Source organism: Barbus barbus (assembly GCF_936440315.1).
Source record: "Barbus barbus genome assembly, chromosome: 31".
NCBI lineage: Eukaryota > Metazoa > Chordata > Actinopteri > Cypriniformes > Cyprinidae > Barbus > Barbus barbus.
The window spans coordinates 4,577,156-4,595,456 of record NC_136759.1 but is presented as its reverse complement, the minus strand read 5'-3'; positions in this window follow the sequence as shown (position 1 = coordinate 4,595,456).

Here is an 18,301-nt window from a genome sequence, read left to right as displayed (position 1 = left end):
AGGGATGACTCTTAATGTTTCTGTAATTTAATTACAGTTACTTCTGATGTAATTGCATTAAATATTGTATAGACTAGAACAATTCTATATATTGGTGAAGCTACATAAGGTCTATATAGAATGTATTTTTTAATGGTGGCAAAAACAAATGCAATATCTATACAGCATTAGATTTCTTAACCACTCAAAACACCACATTGCATGTGTTAACCTCACAAAACACTGCATAGCAATATTATGACAAACTACAACCCAAAACTCCTTTTAGCATGAAGTTATATATGAAAAAGCAGTGCTAAAATTCCAATTGCTCATTATTTTCTGTTTGCATATGCTTTAGTGGTACAACTGTACAATAGTTTGTCATGCCAATAAAGTGTATTAAATCTGTAAAGGATACGAAAAGAGAAAGTTTGGCATTGCAAGAACGATCAGATAAGTAGAGGACATCGTCTGTATGTGTGAAATAAATTATGATTTAGAGCATCTTTACAAATTAATATGATCCAAATGTCACTATGCAAAGGACGGGGAAACTGCTAATAACTTTTCAAAGGCTTTGCACCACAATAATCAGAGAATAATTGTGTCCGCAACAGGGACCGTCTGCTATGATCAAGCCCCTGGTGAGTGTGTGCGAGTATCTGTTCGGAGCTAGTGCTCTGTTCATATCCCACCCTCCCGTAGTTCCCCTGTTCTGTACTTAATTGAATATGTTTAATATTTTAGTTCAAAAGGTTCCGGTGTTGTGCCCAATTCTGACCCCTGCCAGATTAATGCCCCCCTAGTATTGGTAGGTTTATAATTTGGCAGGGGGTCGAAATGAATGGACACAATACCGGTCGTCTGAAATATATTGATATTACTGTCATGGAAGACCGTAATTACTCCAGCAGACGTGTGCCATGAGCGTGTGTGTTTGTGTATGACTTTGAAGTGGACTGTTTTAATTAATTTGCTTAATTATATTTCAAAGCTTCTAATCAAGGACGGCAGATTAGCATACACAATAAATCCATCACTGGAAGCAGTGACAGCTCCTCACACGCGCGCGCACACAGTGGTATTAAAGCTGGACGTCCTCTCTCATCTCTCTCTTACGACCTCCTGCATGCGCTCTGTGTAATTAGCTTTTATCTGAAAGGACACCAAGGTTTCTGCAGTCCCCCATCGCTGCCGATACTGTTGTGAAGCTCTTACGAACATCTGCACGCTCCTCAAGACGCCCGGACGTCAGTGAGCTCCCCAGACACTGCGCGCATTTCCATCGCTCTTGATGGCGGCGACCCGTCCTTCCTTCTTGTAGGTTTTATTTACCATCCTAAAAATATCCTAATTAAGTAACTTGCTGTTAGTCAACACAAAATGAAGCAAAATGACAGGTAGATTTGAAGATTTGGGTTTTTTTTGGAAGACATTTTTATGCCATGTTCATTTATTAACAAAGCTGTTACTATTGTTATATTGAACTATAGTAATTTGAACATCACCCTCTTTATTCTGAGCCCTAGCAATCAGTTGTTTTTGCCTGGTAAATAATAAAACTGACAAAAAAAATTGCACATCATAGAGACATGGATGTGGGTGTTTTTCACTTGGGTCAGTAAGCTGCTGCCTAGTAACCATGCAGAAAACCAGAGCAATCACCTAGTTCCCACTCAAACCCCCTAGGAACTCCTCATAATACTAGAACCACTGGGAACACTCTAGTAACCAATCAGAACACTGTACTAACCACACAGAATACCCTAACAATCACTTAATAACCAATCAGAGCAGTGTAGTAACTAGCCAGAACCTAGAACACCCTAGCAACCACAACATTGTAACCACCAATAACTCTTCCGTAGTAACCATTCAGAACACCCCAGTAACCACATAGTAAGCATTCAGAACCCTGTAGTAACCACTAGCTGACTAGTAACCACCTACTACAACATTCTGTTAAACAGCTAGATCATCCTAGTAACCACTTAGTAATCACGCAGTAACCACCCACAACACTGTAGCAACCATCTGAAAAAACCCTAGTGAGCAGTCGAATGGACCGAGGGGTAAGGAACGCAATCGCGGACCAATGGGAACCTCCCCTGGAACGTGATCGCGAAGGGGCCCCACTCCATACCTCGCACCGGGCCCCCACGTCAGCTAAGGACGGCCCTACTAGTGACCACCTAGCAACCACCCAGGATACCCTGGCATCCACATAGCAACCATTTAGAACACCATAGTAACTACCCAAAACACTATAGCAACCACCTAGTAACCACTCAAAATACCCTAGGAAACACTTTGTAACCACTCATAATACCATAATATCAGAACCACCTAGAAAACCCAATCAACTTCCTAGTAGCCACCAATAACACTTCAGTAGCATCCATCTAGCAATCACCAGTGTTAGGAGTAACGCGTTACAAAATAATGTATTACAGTAACAAATTACTTTTTGATGTAACGCAGTAGTGTAAGGCATTACTACTCAATTTTCAGTAATATTTTACTCGGTACATGTTCAGTAACGCTTGCGTTACAACACAGTTTTAGCCCAAAATGTATTTATTTTCAAAATTTTATTTAAATTCGGATCTGACTTTTTTACGTCCCTAGGGCTGGGCTTTGGGCCAATATTCACATCATAGTTCAGACGCAGGCCGGGCCTGTTTTAGGCATCTCCTTATCTTTGTATTTTAGACATCCGTCAATTATTGATGAAAAAATTGCCGTGCTGGTGGAAATAACATGAGTCCGTGACTGTCAAGAGCAGCTGGATGGTGTTTAGTGTCCCGCAGCAGCAGCGAGCCGTCAGCACAGCTGAAGAGTTCTGCGTTCAAATACACACAATAAAGCAAATCCCCAGCAAAAGCAATTACCATGAATGTGTCCGGGGGGAAGATAGTAAGGATTCGCCATCTCCTCGTTAGACGTGCCTTTAGAGAGAAGTGCATCTTCACAGATAACGATTATATTAAATAGTTTTTGTTTTTATTTAAGTAGTAATTTAAAGCATTTTCTGTGAGGCATGTATTCGCTTTCTTTCGGTTCATTTTGTTTCTTTTCGGTTCAACGATTTGTTGATATTGTGAGTGCACACAAATAAAAGTAGACCCTTTACAGTTACGAATGATGTATTACTCTTACCTTTTATGAGCAAAAATTATGGCGTAAGTTGTTTCCATTGAAAAGAAAATGCAATTGACTGCGCTGGCGCCTCCATGTCCTGCGCTTTAACTTCAACTCTCTGCACAAACTAAGATGCAGCGCACATTTATCTAGGTTTAACGTTTAAACATTGTTATATGCTTGAACTGTTTTAGTATATCTATAGATTTTATTTTAGGCAAGTCATGATGATTTGAAAAGGCTAAACTGATCATATATGCCTGCCGGTCTGCCGCTGGCTGCTTGGTCGTTACTTTAAGAAAAAAAAAAAAAAACGTATTTAATGAACAAAAAATGCTCCAAACGTTTTTCTAAATGAACTTAATAAAAAAAAATAAACGAAATATAAACACTTTGCCTTTACATACAAAACTGAACTATTTTAATAGCTGAAGCATGAGCCGTTTTGGGAAAAAACACGGACACGGGCCGAGCCGGGCTAGGGCCTAAAATTGACGCCTGTGCAGGACTCTAGTACATTTTGTCATTTTAGAAGGTTTAGTTCTACTTCTGTAGTTATTTTGGTGAAAGTAACTCAAAAGTAATACATGAGCTATGTAACGCATTACAATTCTGAGACGGTAATATTGTAAGGTAAGGAATTACTTTTAAATAACAGTAACAAGTAATCTATAATGTATTACAGTTTGGAAGTAACTTGCACAACACTGGCAATCACCCAGAAAACCCTAGCAACTAATTAATAACCACTCAGAACACCCCAGTAACCACATAGTAAACATTCAGAACACTGTAGAAACCCCTAGCTGCCTAGTAACCACCTAGTAATCACTCAGTAACCACCCACAACACTGTAGCACCCATCTAAAATACCACTTACCACCTAGCAACCACCCAGAATACCATAGCATCCACATAGTGACCATTTAGCAATCACCCATTGCAACTACCTCAAAACACCATAGGAACCACTTAGTAACCCATCATAATTCCATAGTTAGCACCTCAGAACCACCCAGAACACCTTAGCAACCACCTGGTAACCAATCAGAACACCGTGGTAACCACACAGAACACCCAAGCAATTTCATAGTAACCATCTAGAGCAGTGGGTCTCAAACTTTTTACACCAAGTACCACCTCAGAAAATATTTAGCTTTCCAAGTACCACCATTATGACCGACATAAAAAAAAAAAGAGTCTGTTTTATTCCTAATAAGAATATTTATTATTGTTAGCCAATTAAAACATTGTAAATACACAGTTTGAACATTAACACTGCACCGTGCTTAATACTTCCAGGTAAATAAAAAACGTAATTATTAAATTAAAATATATTGTACCTAAAAGTGAAATAAAAACTGTACTGTACTTCAATGTTAAAAAACTGTACTTAAAGATTAAATGAAAATGTATTGTACTTAACATTTAAGTACAGTAACTTACAGTTTTTATTTCACTTAAGTAGCTATAATACATTTTCATTTAATCTTTAAGTTCAGTACAGTTTTTATTTAACTTTTAAATAAAAAAAAAAAAATAACAACACAATCAGGCCACGTGTCCACCAAAGTCAGCTGTGATACACGTGACTTTGGAAACCCCATAGGAACCACCTTTACAGCTGTTGTTATTATTATTTTTATTTTTTTCTTCAGTTTAGACGCTGTGGTTGCTATGATATGGAATATCCGCTGAAGTAATAGGCAGACGCATTGCGAATGAAATGTTTCTCCAAGCATTATTTTTCATAAAAATATTATGGCACTCTGGCAATTCCATCTGGTAAAAACATAAATACTTGGAGACAAGCAATATTAACTTTGAAAACCACTGATCTAGAGCACCCTAGTGTTGTTTTAATGAACGGACTAAAAAAACAACCCACAGCAACAGTGTAAAAGTAGCCCAATCCAACAGGAACCAATTGAAAACCAATTAAATTTGAAAAGACGATCCGTGCACATGCCAGTTGAACTGAGGCGATACAGCGATCTGTCACGACAAGTTAAAGAACCACAAAACGGCTCTTTTTAAAAAAAAAGTTGTTTGAATTTATTTAAAAAAATGACAATTTGAAAGCTGACACTTTGTTTCATACCATAATTAACCTGCTCTGTCTTGTCTGTCAGTTCCACAATGTTTCACTGTGTGAGAACATGATGTGTAGTGTGAGAGCGGCATGGTTGTTGGACATAGCAACTGTAACTAAGGAGGGCAGTTTTTTGTGAAGGGTCAACTTCCTCGTAACACCCAGAACCCCCTAGCAGCTTCCTAGCAATCACCCAGAACACTATAGTAACTACCAAAAATCCCTAGCAATCATACATAATGCTGAATTATTATTTATTCATTTATTTTGGTATTACAGTAGATTTTACAATGGATTTAGAGTAACTGTTAATGTGGGGTTTTGGCGCAAGTTTTTTTGTATTATTATGCAAATGTTTCCTTAGTCATCTGCCATTTGTCATTAGCTTGAAAACCACATAAATATCTGAAAAGCATTGAGACAGTGATGCTACAAATTGCAGTCTGCTTGATAAACAGCTAAACTAGCTAGCATCTGGACTCAGTCATGAATGTTTCAAAATACACTTCATCATGTGAAGCTTTTAATTGCCATTAAGTACCAACTGACATGCTAAACACAAGCTACTCCATGAATATTTTAGGAGAGTGTGGAGTATCTAGAGAACTATAATGACCTGAACTGGAACGAGCTGCTATGACTTTAGACTTAGCAGGTGATGTATGAAGGAGAACAGTGTGGAGAACAGGCGTAGCATACTTACTGAGCACTAGTGTGTTGGATATTTGTTTTGGATGTGTGTTATACACGGATACCAATGTGGACTTTCATTGATGGGGTCCTAGCAGCGCAGCACTGAGGACTCCTGGGAGATAAGGACGGTTGTAGATGAGTGTTGTTTGTTGTTTTGTTCCGAAACGACTCTCCACTGAATGCTAACAACAGGCCCCGCAACAGAAGATGAAACGCAAACACTCTTCCAGCCGAGACCACTGAGGTAAATAACGCAAATCGCTGCATGGCTACTCCAGGAACTCATCGACGAACAAATAACAAGAACACCAAAACAGAAGATGTAAAGCAGTCAGATGTCCAGGGAGGTTTTTTGTGTATCTATTAGTCGTGCGAAAATAAGAGAAACAGAGCAAGATGGATAAACAGTCATACTGACAAACAGAAACATCCAGAGATATAAAAATCTGTAGATTTAAGTGTACAATAATAATATAACTTCAGGTTTTGCTGTTTTTGGCAGTGCCAAGAAGTTCCCTACAAGGAAAACATGCAAAGGATTTTTACGTTGTCAAATGTGATTCTGTTCGCCTCTAAAAAATTTGTCACAATTATGTTAGTGTCTTATCGCCAGTGTGTTGCTATGCGGTTGCTAGGGTAGCAGTGTGTTGCTATGCGGTTGCTAGGCTGGTTGGTTGCTTACTGGCCCAGGTCAAAAAACCTCAGCCTCAAGTCTCAATGATATTCTGGTCTCTCAACATCCGACTCATGTCCCTCCTTCAATGAATGTCTATGAAATTTTTTGTTTATTTTATCATCCACCAGGCAAAAATCGTAATAGTCTTGGCAACAACTAAGCAACTTTCTTGAATGCCATAAAAGCCTTTTTCTGGCAAATGATAAAGCTAACCAAAAACCAAAAAAAAAACTTACACTAGACATCATAGAGATTTGAAGGTGGGATTTTTTGAATTTGGCCAGTAAGCAATCACCTAGCAACGAGCCACAATACTTTAGAAACCGCCTTGTAAACACCTAAAAATTGTAGCCAATTAGCAACCAGCCAGAATACCCTAGAAACCACCGCCAACACTTTATTAGTAGGGGTTGGTGATATGACCAAAGTCTTATTTCACCATATGAGTCATTTCATTGTAATGATACATATCATGATATACTGTAGTTATTTTTGCTTTAAATAAGGTCTTTATGAAATAAATAAAAAAATTATACCATAGAAATTGTATAATTCTTGCCAACAGTGTCAACATCACAAAAAATTAATACTATCCTAAATTAAAAAAAACTGAAGACAAGTAAACAGTCAGCGATTGAATAAGAAACTAATTACAAGCAATAGGACAAAAAACTACAGTAGAACAAATAAGAAATTCTACATACATTGTATACAAGTAATCAAATGTATAAAAACACTGTATGTTCTTCACTGTGTAGATTAATTTTAATCAAACAACAAAAGAGAGAAAATCTCTCACTGCTCTTGACTCACTTTTGAAACACATATTTAATGACGGACAGCAGGAATATAAGACTGCTGTCACTTTAAGAACTTCCCGGATCCAATATACTGTTACACATGTGTTTTATTACTCAGCTTTGCTACTGTGCTTATGAGGTTAATTACAAAGATGAGCATTTTGACACACAAGTATGTGTATTTAACCGTTCAAGGCCTATAAAGCGGCCTATAAATAACTCAATATGAGTACTGTCTTGCGCGGGACTCTCTGACAGTGCTCAGAAACGGTCTCTCAGACAACACGTGCATATAGCGATTTTTTTTATTTTATTTTTTTTTCTTCATGTTTTGCTGCTGATTGTATTTAAAAGCAATTAAACCACTATCAAGCCACTATTAAACCACTTGGGCCAATAAGCAACCACCTAGTAACCACCTAAAAATCGTAGCCAATTAGCAACTAGCCAAAATACCCTAGTAACCACTTCCCAACACCTTACTAGGCAAACACATAAAGACTTACAACACCATATACAGTTATTTTTTGCCCATTTTATCATCCAACAGGTGAAAATCCTAAATCAGAAAGTAGCCTTAACAATATTATTTGTTACAACATCATCATGGGGGCCTGAAAACGGGTTTCAAAGTTCTTTACAAAGTGATATTGCCAACTACTGGCCTGGCTTGAATAAAGCAGCATTTTTCGCGCATCCGTGTGAACAGGGATTGTTTTGACATCTGTTCATGAAAATGTTCAAAAATTGCAAAGGAAAAACCTTTCCGTTTCAAGTTCAATCATTGTGTAAACGTACCATAAGATTCAAGTGTTTTGAACGAATCCCTAACCCTAAGTCTGTGCAATAAAAGCAATGCTAGCGTTAGGAAAAACCAGTAATTGGCTTCATTTAAGAACAAAGTCGATGGGAAGTTCCCATCTAGAAGTGCACATTACCCAAATCCGCTCATCTTTCCAGAGCGAGTGACTCATTAGAGGTGTGTTTGCTAATGAGGACACTTGACGAGATCTCTGCACCGAATGACGTCAGGACTGCGGCCCACATGCTGACCTGCTCACGTCAACTTGTGAATGAGTGCATGAGAACCAAAGGATGAGACAATGAGTTGGGTTGTGTAACCGACTCGTCAGCTTAAAGTACTCAAACAGGGAGAATGCCTTAATTTAGCTCTGTCAAGTGTTTCACACACGGTTATGTTTTTTAGTATAGAAGTGTGTACTATCTGCACACCAGCTGATCTAAAGGTCACACGTTCATGTAGTGATGTATTATATTCGCAGCTGACTGTACTCAGTTTTTCATGTTTGTGCCTGTTATTTATACAATTGCTTTGACAAAATATCTTTTTCTATGTAATGCCAAAACTAGAGAGAATAGTTCACTCAAAATGAACATCTGTCATTTACTCACTCTCATGTCCTTCCAAACCTACATATTTTGCATAAGAGATCCACATTTACAAATATATTTCAAAATGAACAAAAAAGGCCAAAAATATATTTGCTAAAATATGCTACAAATGTATGTAAATATACACTGCCCTCCAAAAGTTTGGAAACACCCCTGGCAGAGTGTGGTTTTGGACAATATCAGCATAAATCCTTATTTTTTGGTGGAAATACATTAAAGTAACTTGACATTATCATTGAAGACCAGCAATAAAACATAATAATGGCAATATATACATGTCAAAGTCAGATATGCCCCTTTGCCAGCTGTAATGCTGGTTACTGGTTTAAACTTGGCCCAGGTTTTTAAAAGATTTTTGGGTCAGCACACCTTACTAGCTTCAACAATTGATTGCCAATTCAAAGTCAATGTTTGAATAAACTGACAGCTCGGATGCCCAGATTATACAGAGCTGTAATAGCTGCTAATGGTGGATATTTTGATGAATCGAAGAAAAAAAAAAAAATCTATGTATAAACTGTTTATGTAATAAAATATGTTTTTGTAGTTTGTGTTGTCCCTTATCAGTGCAAAATTATCACAAATTAAAAAGGATTCATGCCAATATTGTCCAAAACCCCACTTTAGATTTCTTTTGTATATTTCTGAAAATATATTTTAAAATATAAATATATTTTTAAAAGCATATATATATGCCCTTTTATACACAGTGCTTCAACCCAAGAAAATACATTTATAGAAAAACTTTGTCTATAGCATGTTTGAACATAAGCTTAAAATCAGCAAGGAACATACTTTACAATGTAAAAATAAATAATTAAAAATACAATATTACTAATTGTATGTAAATTATAAAATGTAGGCTACTGTAAAATTGGAAATGTTTTTCTTGCCCTTGAAATAGATTTTAAAATATACTCTGAAGGTTTGAACTAAATATATTTTCAGTTTCTAGAATATATTTCATTGAGATTCACAGTTTTTAATATGTATTTAAAATATATTTTGGACAGATGTTTGTATGCTAGAATGCTTGTATGGGACTGTATACATAACATGAAAGCAGTCCACATGACTTCTTGCACTATAATCCAAGTGCAAAGACAGAGGGGAAGATTTTCAGCAAATAAACAGCTTGAATATTTCCTGAAGGGAAAATGAAAAGAGCAGAAGAGAAGGATCTAAGGGAGAACAGACCTCCCAAGGTGCTATATTGATCACTCCATGCAATAAAATGTTAAAACATTTTCTCACAACGAGGTCTGAGCCCTCTCATGATTAAAATGGCACATGGGTCACATAAGGAAAGAAAAAACCTGTTGCAAATGCAATATTGCTCAGCAAAGAATATGTAAAAGACCTTTTTCATTAACTTATCATTTTGTTCCTTCAACCATATAGAGCCATGTTTCCTTTTGCATGCATATAGTTCAACATAATATTGATCTGTTGTCTAGTAAACTTGCTCTTAAACATTGAGAGTTCAATAAAAGTAAAAAACAATCAGCCTGTCACATCCTCAATTTAGTATGTTTAACAATGAAATCAATATCCAATCACACAAAAACAAGAATAATACTTACTTTACTTACTTTTGTCATTTAGCAGACGCTTTTGTCCAAAGCGACTTACAAATAAGAAAAAGTAACTAAAACTAAAAGTTACAACTCTATAAATACTATATACCCACATATTTAAGAAAATAAAGAAATTAAATAAAATTGACACATGCATATACAACATTTCAATAATAAACATATAAATGAAAAAACTAGAATAAAAAGCGATACTTCTATCCCTTGCCGGTGTCCCTGTCCGGTGGAGTCGCACGGTAGAGTTGATGGTCTTTACATGGTCTTACTGCAGACCTTTCAGTTTTGTTTTCTTTTTTGTATGGAAAGATTATTCCCCAAACATTCCCCTCTTATGTCCTGCAGAAGAAATTAAGTAATTTGGAACGACGTGAAGGTGAATAAACATTGACAAACTTTTCATTTTTGGCTGAGCTATTCCTTTTAACATCGATATCCCAAAGTAAACGCCCTGCTTTCATTCTGCCACGTTCCAGCAGGATCTTTAACTTTTGGCTCTGGAAGGAAACCAGGTGGCTTTATCTTTAACTGGAAGATAGAATTTATGTGTTAGAGAGAGAAAGAGAGAGGGCGAACCAGAGGATAGCTGAAGTCAAAGAGGTCAATCATTTAACTGTCTGAGACTGTAGCTCCAGCTGGCGTTTGTGTGTCTCTTTCACACACACACATACACACTCACGGTGTCACTAGGGTCCAGTAAGCCATCTGCCAAGACACTAGACTGATAAAGACACATCATCCAAACAAGTATTACATCTCTGGCTGGCTGTCCTGCCCGCCAGCGCACACACAACAACAAATAACTGCCTTTTTGTGTCAGCTAAACACTGATGACAGTGTACGTAAAATAAATTTGCAATAATGTCTCCAAATTGGAAGTAACGATTTTCTTTGTCAGTGTTGCTGTACTGAATGAAAAATCGGCACACCAGCGTCGCGCGGCTTCAACGGTTTCATGCATTTGATGGACTGCTACGGCTCTCTGGCCTGCGTTTCTGCAGATAAATGACATTACGCAAGGCTAATGATGGACAAAAACCAGTAAAATATCCTTTTTTTGCAATGCAAACGATATGTTTATTTACTGCTGTGAAGTCCGCTAAATGCAAAATCATTACATGAAACGAGAGAAAATCGCTAGTTGCTGTTTTAAAGGCAGATGTGCAGCTTAATGCGGCTTCTGATTCTGTTGATCAGGAAATCCTCTTTGACAGCAGTGCTATGCGGTCCACGCTGGCACGGTTCCTAATTGGCTGCGGATTTACCTGACGAACTGAGAAATTTCACAGAATGTGGGCACCTGCTTGAAGAATGAGACGTTGAGGTGTTTCCTGAGGCAGCGTTCTGTGTGCTGGTCTTTTTTGTGACTGTTCGTGGTACAAAGGAGACTGAGCTTATCAAATATTTATTCTTAAGGAATGGAACAACTAAAGTGATAAACGTATCTAATGTTTTAGTCAGTTTACTTAGTAAACAGTGGTACTTTTTATTTTATTTCATGCACAAAAGCCCAGGTGAGTTTTAATCACTGCACCAATGCCAAATAAGGGGACAAAAAACTCAATAACCTGCTGATTAGCTCATTTGGGCTGATTTGCTGATATCACAACAAGATTCCTTTTGGATTTCAGTTAGGGTGACCATACGTGCCATTATTTCCAGACCAGGATTTCTATATTGCCTAAAATATCTAGGTTTGGCTTTGTTTGCTTGTGCAGACCGATCGGTGGATGACATCAAAGTACCATACAGATGGTTCCTTATGCTTTCTCGAGGTACTTTGATGTCAAACACTGATTATCTGAGCCGGACCGCTTTAAGTCGAACACACCTAATATACGTGTAAATGCATAGCTTTGACCATAGATCCCACCTTCTCACACACAATGTACAATGCCTGCATGTTATTGCTCAAACTACTTTTCGATCATTACCTTCAGCAAGCATGAAAACAGGAAAACAACGCCAAAACAAATCCTGGCAAGGACGTGTCCAGGAAAAATGGCACGTATGGTCACCCTATTTCATGCATCATCATACCATTCACAGTTGAATTGAGGATGCTACTTCAATTCCAAACCAATACTTGAATTTGAATTGAATTTTTTTTTTTTAGTTGAAAAGGCTTTGAAGTTTGAAGGTTTATAGGCCGAATGGATGGATGGATAAATATAGAACGAAGGATGGATGGATGGATAGATGGATGGATGGATGGATGGATGGATGGATAGATGGATGGATGTTTAGAACAGTGGATGGACAGAAGAATGGATGGAGTGAGACAGATGGATGGATGGATGACAGACAGACGGATGGATGGATGATGGATAGAATGACAGATGGATGGATGGATGGAGCGTCGGATGATAGATAGATAGATAGATAGAAATAGAACAACAGATGTATGTATAGAACAGTGGATGGACAGAAGAATGGATGGATAGAGTGAAAGACAGATAAATGTATGTTGGATGGATGGATGGATGGATTGATGGTCAGAAGGATGGATGAATGATAGAATGTCAGACAGATGAATGTATGTTGGATGGATAGATGATGGATAGAATGACAGACGGATGGATGGAGCGACAGAGATAGATAGATAGATAGATAGATAGATAGATAGATAGATAGATAGATAGATAGATGCAAACCTAATAAAACTTAACAATAATGAATCATGTAATTTTTCAATTAATAAACTTATCAGTCTCGCCTAAAACATCTCCCAGACGCCACTGTTCACTACCAGCTTTTCCTATAAGAAAGAAAATCACAGATCTAATATCTCATTTACTTCTCAGACAGCAGTGAGACAGCAGCAACATCATTTCAGATGGGATTAGTTTCTTAATGACATTTGAGCCACAATTCACAAAGTCTTCAGGTTTTAACAAGGTGGAATGGTCTGTTGTCTGGATGAGTGCATAACAACATCGCCTGAAATGATCAAGAATAATGTGAATAACGATGTATATGGATGGGACTGAATTGTCTCAATTGACATTAATTATCTAAAGTGGACACACTCCTTTGATGGAATTCTCCTTATGTTGAATGTGATGCCAACAGTACTTGACCCACCAGCTGTTATTTTACCATAATGTTTGCAAAAAGGTCTAAAGCCATAATGAAGTTTCACCATGCAGCGTGATGAGAAATTTAGTTTTAGTTAATGTATTCGACAAAGGTCAAAGTAATTCAGGGGAAGCGTGTTGTGTGAAAACATTATATACCACAATCACAGATATTTCTATCCAGATGGGATGAGAGGATGGCAGAGTTAGCGCTTAATGTGCTCAGTAATATTTACAGAGGTTTAAAATCATAATGTAGAACCGCAAAACAAACATTTACCTAATTTACATTTGGCTGACTTGCATTTTGTATGTGTTTCAAACCACCTCCTCTACAAGAAATGCATCTTAGAGAGCACTGGGCTTTTCATAACCTGAACAGTAAACGAGATCTCAACCAAAACCATACCACATATGAATCCACATATGAAGTTAATTTGCAAAAACAGATAACTTCATTTTTAACAATTTATCTCAATTAATCTCAATCAAACTGCAGTTGGGTTATTTTGACTGGGTTAAAAAATAACTAAAAAAAACAGCTAACTCACACAATAAAAACATAATTTTTTTGAAAATTTTTAAAAACGGAGTTATCTGTTTTTGCAAATAAACTCTTCATAGAGTTCCACAATCTGACCCTGATTCGTTAAAAACGAAAAGAAAAAAATCATAGTCCGTCCTCCTCATAAGGTTCACAGATGCTTTAATTGCCAGCTGGCAGGAGCGCTAAAGCTCTTCTCAACCCAAAACGTTATGCTTAATACAGAAGTTAATTCTTGCACCAGAGGCAGAAGGGCACATCACACCAAATGCACTGGATTTCAAACACCAAAAACACTCATTAGCTCATCGGCCCTGTACGACCTCAGTCCAGGAGTACTGTGGATGCAATATGGAGATACTTTCCCACAAGGTGCTCAAATCATCCATGTTCTCCTAAAACCAGGAGAAATCATAGGGTGAGGCAGCATTTCATTTTCAACTAAAGACTGCAAAAAGCCTCATAGATTGATTCAGAGCAGTGTAATAGTAACATTGTTTAGAAGTGTCTTCATAAGACATGATTAGACGTTTAATATGTTTTAGTTGCTCCTTGCATCTTAACACTTCTCCTGGTAATTGCCATGATTAATGTGATTTTTAAAAGTTGCTTTAAGAAAAGCATTAGCTAGAAACAAATGATCATGTAAATTGAAACACTTGACCTTGACTTAAACTTAAAGATATAGTTCTTTCAAGATTTACCCCCTAGAGGCAGCATTTCTTTGCTAAATGCATTTTAAGTACGACTTCCTAAAACAAATGATTTGTATCTTTAAAAGTTAAATTGCATGATTTGCACAACACAATCTATAGATCATTTGAGCTTGGAAGAGATTTCAACAAATTTGTAAATAGAACAAAAAACTGTAAAATAGTTGTTATGCACCATTTTTAATGCAACTTACAAAGCAAACTGTACTGAATGTATATTAATAAATACAATTGCATAACATGCACAACACAATTCATGGATGGATTGTGCTTGGAAGTGATTTGAACAAATTTGGAAAAAAAAACAGCAAGCCAAACTGAAGCAATTTTGACCTTGACTTGGATAAGTAGCTCTGTTATGCACCATTTTCAATGTAACTTACAAAACAAACCAGTAACCAATTGTAGTAATTTGAACAGATTTGGAAAAAACAGCCACTTTGACCAACTGCATGACACAATTCATGGATGATTTGTGCTTCGAAGTGATTTGAACAGATCTGTAAAAATATCAGGTCAGTCATGGTCAATGAAATCAACTAGCCCCGAGCATCACGATTTATAAAAACCACCATATGCATAGTGCAGAAACAAGCACTACCAGAGAAATCAATAAGCAAGTTAATCCGTTTTAGACCTGTTAGAAACAACAAAACAGATTTGCAACGAGATTTGAATCACAGATGCACTGACTACATTTTCGTCACGTAAAAATGCAAGCGTTTAATCCACTAAATAACATTAAATGACTCACATTTGCAAAACAATTACTGTTGTTCACAGTAATTAGCAAGCCAGCGATCTTGAATATTTTATTCAGTGGATCATTGAATTTATGGACATTTTAAAAAAAAATGTCTTTGTCCAGATTAAGCTTATTTTTCTCTCTTTTTCTGGGAACAATTTTGACATAAAGCTGAGGCTACCAGCTATGTCCCCTGTAGCGTTCATTTTAGTTAGGATACTGTCAGTTTTGAGCTTATATTTCAGGTTTGTCGTCACCTTGTGACAAGCGCATCGCTGCATAATGTTTTATTAGCCTCAGTGGTGTGGAATTGTTGTTCATAAATCAAAATTCAGATTTGTAATTTGATACGTGACTCAAATTCCTGAGTCTTTTCTATCGTCGTCTCAGATTTGACTTGCAAAACCTGATGCCTGATAGGACGATGCTTTACTCATCCCTGAAGGGGAATTCTTCAACGTTTACAGAACGGTAAACAATCGTATTTTGTTACCTTTGCACAAATGCATAAAGATTATGGATTGCAGTGACTTTTGAGTGAGGAAGTGTAACGATGACACGTGGTCTGCTCTGGGAGACACAGATGACCTGTCAGTCATCACAGACGGGCTCTGTGTGCGTTTAGACAGACTTGGCTCTTTCCATCCATTACTCTGAACGTTTAGCCAAGCCTGGATCAGCTCATCCATTACTGATCACTGCGGGTAGACACATCCGTCTCACTCCATCTTCTGTAGACACACATGCTTTTGTTCACACACCAGAAAGCCATGCATTTCATTATGCGCATACACACACGGGACTGTAGCAATCTAACCCCCTTGTTTAACCCCCTTTTGCAAGATTTTTATATCAACACATGCAAAAAATTACCAAAAAAATAAATGTAGGGAATTAACAATTTTGGACGTGTACTGTGGTAGCATCATTTGACGCATGCAAAAAAGTATCAAGGTGTACAATTTCATTGAATACTTTTGCATGCACACTTTCAAAACCAAATAAAGGTACAGTATATGAGTGCAAATGCTTTCAGCTAGGTTTAATTTCATGCACAATTCATAATGCAGTTCATTGCGAAAATAATTATACACAGACATTAGTGTAAATGATCTTCTATGGTCAGTTTTCAAGCTATTTAAGTCATGAAATCTTGCAGCTTTAGAGTAATTAGTCACACATTTACAGCTCAGGTGCTCAAACATAATAACATGTCAGTGTGAAATCATTTACATCTTTAATACACGTTACCGATCTTATTCTGACCAACAGACTTAGTTCTCATACAGAACACCTATTTTTCATGATGCAATCAATTTCTGCTGGATAAAGTCAAGTGCTGCCATACATATATTCTCATATTCTGCTTCACCTGGTAATAACACGTACACTACCTTTTCTAAAAAAGAACTAATACTTTTATTTAGAAAGGATGCATTAAATTCAAAAAGTGACAAAGACAACTAAATTCTGTTCTTTTGAACTTTCAATTCAAAACCATTTTATCAGTTTCAACAAAAATAGTAGCATGTTTAAAAATGTTTCTTGAGCAGCAAATCATATTAAAATGATTTCTGAAGGCTCATGTGACAATGAAGACTGGAGTAATTTTGCATCACTGGAATAAATTACATTTAAGATATATTCACATAGAAAGCAGTTATTTTAAATTGTAGTAATTTCACAGTATCACTGTTTTTACTGTATTGTTTATCAGCATTTAAGACTTCTAAAAGATTTTGAAATGTTTTGAAAGAAGCAAAAGTAAACTGGGCTGCACGAATGCGGTGACATTAACAGAAGACGTCAATAAAAATTAACGCGTATATTGTTCTATTATTATCCTACACAAAATAATTAACCTAACCTTTTAGTTTGGGGGAATTTTTTTTTTTTTATAAACTTTTTTTTTTTTTTTTTTTTTTTTACAATGTTTAGCCACAAGATTATGTTAACCGATATTGTGAATGATTTATTGGTGCATGTTACTTCAGATTCAGAAAACATCTGTGCACGTAATCTGTTATTTGCTCTTCCTCTGAAACTACAATGGCTTGCCAGTTCATTTTAAGCATGTTCACGTGGACGAGCACTCGTGCAATGCTTTAGTGGAGCGTTCATATGTTTCTGTCCTTCCAGACGAACGCATACGTGGTACAAGACCCCCAAACGTGTCAGATCGACGAAAGAAAGAAACTCTAAATATACTTTCTCGTAGGCTGCGCCTATAAATACACATCACGTTGAGAGCCTTCCCTCTGAATTATGCACGCTTTTAAAGTGAGTCCTACTGCTCTCATTTGAATGATAGATGTTAAATTTCGTGCACGGCGAAAATAGATTTCCGAAACGGAGCCGGTGGACGGAGGAGGGTGCGCTCCTTCAGAAATCATTTCCAAAAGAGCGGGTGAGTCCTTTCTTACTCCCTCCATCTCGCTCGCTCTGTGATCTGCGCTATATTTAGCTCGCAGAAGTCTATTTTTGTCCTCACGTGCCAGACAGACTCCCCTCACGCACCGGGTGCTCTCGTGCAAATTCTCCCCGTTCTTTCTTTCTCCCTCCCTCTATTTTTCAGCTTCTAATTTGCCCCATCTCTCTCTGATCAAAGTGTTTTGCCCCTCGCTTTTCATATTCTATCAGCCTCTCTCTCTTTCGCTCTGTCGCGTGCCAGCCAGTTGTCAGGTGTCCAGCTTTCTGCAGAGAGAGGAGCAAACATGAGGAGAATATAAACAAGACCCGACTAATGAGCCAAAGCCGGGGAGAGAGAGCGAAGGCTGTCTAGTGTCACTTTGGAGCTTTTTAAGATCTAATTAATTAATCAGAAATGGGCAGA